A 3142-nucleotide genomic window follows, 5' to 3' on the forward strand; every position below is an offset into this window, starting at 1 on the left:
TCTCCATGTTGCGGAAGTATGTTTCAGATACGACACATGTGCTGAAGTATGAGAACCTAGAGTTATAGACAGACTTGTCCTATGAAGAACGACCAGTTCAGATTTTGGATCGGAAGGACAAAGTCTTACGGAATAAGACAATTCCGTTAGTGAAAGTGTTGTGGAGAAATAGCAGGGTCGAGGAAGCGACCTGGGAGTTAGAGACAGTAATGCGGGATCAGTATCCCGAGCTATTCAGGTAAATTTTGAGGATGAAATTCTCAGTAGGAGGGGATAGTTGTAACGACCCAAAATCACTAATATGGCTTAAGGGCCTTGATTAGTGTGCCGGGAGGGCATAATTGGTTTATGTGTGAATTTATTGATTTAATGCATGATTACATGATAAGCATGCTTGTATGATTATATGAATATAAATGTGATTAAATGTTATACTTGTGAGAACCACATTATTATGTGGGTAAATCTGCAGCAGGCGACTTGAGGCGATCTCAGGGAGATAGATAGCGGGAAAGTCACAATGAGGCTTAATATTTGACCTTGGACAAGTCAAGGGGTGTTTCAGGTATCGGGTGGTTATTTAGATTATCGAGTTATGAAAATAAATAATTGGAGATATATTTGAGGTTAGGAAGTCTACGTGGGAATATTGGGGAATTTTACCATTTTGTCCTCGGGGACGTTTCTGGTACCCCGAGCCTTGGGATTAACTTGATTGCTTAAGGATAGACTTAAGAAGATTTTAGAAAACTGTGGAATATAGAAAACCGACCCTCTCTTCCTTTCTCTCTTTCTCTCCCAAAGAAGAGCACAGAAATTTAGAGGTCTTGGCTGGAATACTAAGAATTGAAGCTGGAGTTTAGAGGATTAGCTCAATGATTATCAAAGGAACTTAATCAAGGTTGAGGTAAGCATTGAATTCCATTTTCTATGGTTGAAATTCTGTGTTTTTGAGTGTGTTCTAAGAGGTTTTGGGTTTTTGGATTTGAAGATTAAATTGAGGCTGGAAGCTTGGAAGTTAGGCCAGAAAACTCTTGGAGGATTGATTCTACAGCTGAGGTAAGCTCTAATTTAAGGTTAAAAGGTTGAGTTATCGTGTTTCCATGGCTGGGTTTTGAGTTCTTGAGTTAGAAAGTTTCAATGATTGAAGTCGGTTTTTGATGGGTTTCTAGTCTAGGTTTCAGCTGGGTTGTGTTGTTGGAATCTTGTGCGAAGTTTTTGGGTAATTGAGTTGTGGAATTGGGGTTGTTTTGAGTGAGTTTTCATGAGTTTTGAGAGTTAAAAATTGAGGTTTTTCTGGGTTCGAAGGGGTCGGGTCGCGGCATAGTTCTTGGTGAGTCGTGGCCCTTCAAAGCTGATGTGTGCTGAGGAAGGAGGGCGGGCTGCAACATGGTCTGGGTAGGGCCGCGACCCTTAGCTATTTTTGGGCATTGGGAGGTCTCTGGTTGGGGCCATGCCTTCGGGGATGTTTTTTGTACCCCGAGCCCTTGAGGTAACCTTTGAGACTAAGTTAAATAAAACAAAACGTCAGAAACAGTGAGAATTCTCTAAACTGACCCTTTTTCTCTCTATCTCTCGGTTCTCTCTTTTCTCTTGGGAGTTTGTTGAAAACTAACCAGAAGCTAGGGGTTTGAAGCTGAGATTTTGGGAGCTAGAAGCTTGGAACTTAGAGAACTAAACCAGGGATTTAACTCAGCTTAAGGTAAGTTCTTAACCTAGTGAATTATATTGGTTTTCTGCTGAAATTTAGAGTATTGCATGTGTGTTGGGAGAAGAATCATCTTTGAGGTTGATGAGGTTTTGAGCTAGAATTCTTGTTAGGTTTTGTTGCTGAGTTCATGGTATAACTTTTGTGATGGTTAACTTGAGTTGTTGGGTTGATTTTGGGGTTAATTGGATGGGTTTTCGTGGCAAAAATGGAGGATTTTTCTGGGTTCGAAGGGTTGGGCCGCGACATTGTTCTTACTGAGCCGCGGCCCTCTGGAGCATTTTGGTGGCCAGGAAGAAGGGCGGGCCGCGACATGCCCTAGCTTGAGCCACAGCGCGCCTTCCCTGTTTTGGGGCTGGTCTCTGGTTGGGGGTGGGCCGTGGTTTGGCCTCATGGGTCCGCGACTCTTAGTGCATTTTTCGGGCTTTTAGAGAGGTTTTAGGCTTGGGAATTCAACGGTTAAGGCTTAGGATGGATTTTATCACCCGGATTGATTGAATTCAAGGTTCCAGAGACTAGAATTATGACCCAAAGTTATTTAATGGATTAGAACTTGATGGATGGATATTGTTGGTGCTTTGTGACTAGGGTTGTAGCGAGGCTCGGACTAGGGGACTATGCTCGGGACATCGGTGCTTGGAAAGCTCGGGACACTAACAAGAAAACTGTTGTACCCATAGAGTTTGTGTTATAGGGCACAACCCTATATGATTATGTTACAGGGTGTAGCCCTTTGGTTGAGTTTATTCATGTTTAAGTATTTGCTTTATTATGCTATGTGTGCATATATGAGAATGAACGGCAAGAGCCAGGAACGGCGAAGGCCAAGAGCGGCAAGGCCGAGAATGGCAAGGGGCTGAGAGCAATGTTTAGCACGCGGATTGCGAGTTGCCAGGGCGGGACCCTAAAGGATACGTGGGATATCCTTACGGTGTGGACCGCGAACCCAGGGCCTGGGTCGGCATGGCCATATGTGTTTAGCCTAGTGGTGGCTTTTTTTATATTTTAAGTGTGTAATATGCATATGTTATCTGCTTGTGAGGGTTTTCTTGCTGGGCTTCGGCTCATGGGTGCTCTGTGGTGCAGGTAAGGGCAAGGGGAAAGTAGACCAACCATGAGTACGGAGAGCGTGAAGCATCGCGTACATGTTTGGCCTGCCTGGCTGCCACGACCAGGGGTGTTTTGGGAGATGGTTGTACTAAACCCAGATTTTTTCGTTTAGCCGACTTTAGTTATATTTTTGAGTTGTAAATATTTCTAAACAGTATTTTGGGATCCCAAATGTTAAACGTTTTATGGTTTTCAGTATTTGAATATTTTTTCAAAGTTTATGACTCTGTTTATGGTTTGATTACACTTTTGTTTTAAAACCTCGGTTTGAGAGTTAAAAGTACATTTTAAACTCACTTAGTAACGAATCTAAGGCAATAGGGT

Source organism: Humulus lupulus, chromosome 7, assembly GCF_963169125.1.
Source record: "Humulus lupulus chromosome 7, drHumLupu1.1, whole genome shotgun sequence".
Taxonomy (NCBI): Eukaryota; Viridiplantae; Streptophyta; class Magnoliopsida; order Rosales; family Cannabaceae; genus Humulus; species Humulus lupulus.